We start from the raw sequence: 708 nt of genomic DNA, 5'->3' as shown, positions 1-708 counted from the left end.
CACTTATGAACACCTGTGCTCACAGCCGCCCCATTCTATACTCTCCTGCTCACATACACAGCCCATGTGCATGCCTGTATATGCCCCCGACGTGCACAGCAGCCTGCCGGCTACCTGTGTGACCCACTTATGTCTCTCAACCTCTCTGGGCTTCAGTTCGATCACCTCTCACATGGGGAAAATGACAGGGACGTGGTGAGTGTCATATGAGACAGTACCTGCGGAGTACCAAGGGCAATGTTCAGTAAATGTTCGCTGTATGATCCTTTTGTCATTCATAAGCATGACGATTGGGCTTTCATGCTCATGCATGAGATGGGCCTCCCTTCGGTCTTGTTACAGGTCAGCTCTGTGGCTCATGCCTATAATCCCAGCACTTTGGGAGTCCAAGGTGGGAGGACTGCTTGAGGCCAGGAGTTCAAGACCGGCCTGGGCAACAGTGTGAGAAATCTGTAGAAAATGTTTGTTTGTTTGTTTGTTTGTTTGTTTTGAATTAGATGGTGTAGCATCTAATTAAATGCTACACCCAGTCTCTACCAAAAACCCAGTCTCTACCATAAAAAATTACAAAAATTAGCCAGGCATGGTGGCTTGTAGTCCCAGCTACTCGGGAGGCTGAGGTGGGAGGATCACCTGAATCAGGGGAGGTTGAGGCTGTGGCGAGCTATGACTGCACCACTGCACTCCAGCCTGGGAGACACAGTGAGA

At 49.9% G+C, this 708-nt stretch overlaps 1 non-coding gene across 1 annotated transcript; it reads left to right on the top strand.

The window, feature by feature from the left end:
* The first annotated feature begins 262 nt into the window (after nucleotides 1-262).
* Nucleotides 263-370, top strand: LOC115836193. Its single transcript, XR_004031176.1, has one exon. It is a non-coding gene; the product is annotated as a small nucleolar RNA U13 (small nucleolar RNA).
* Nucleotides 371-708: the final 338 nt, after the last annotated feature.

This window comes from Nomascus leucogenys, chromosome 7b (genome assembly GCF_006542625.1).
Source record: "Nomascus leucogenys isolate Asia chromosome 7b, Asia_NLE_v1, whole genome shotgun sequence".
NCBI lineage: Eukaryota > Metazoa > Chordata > Mammalia > Primates > Hylobatidae > Nomascus > Nomascus leucogenys.
This window is presented reverse-complemented; position numbering and strand designations above follow the sequence as displayed.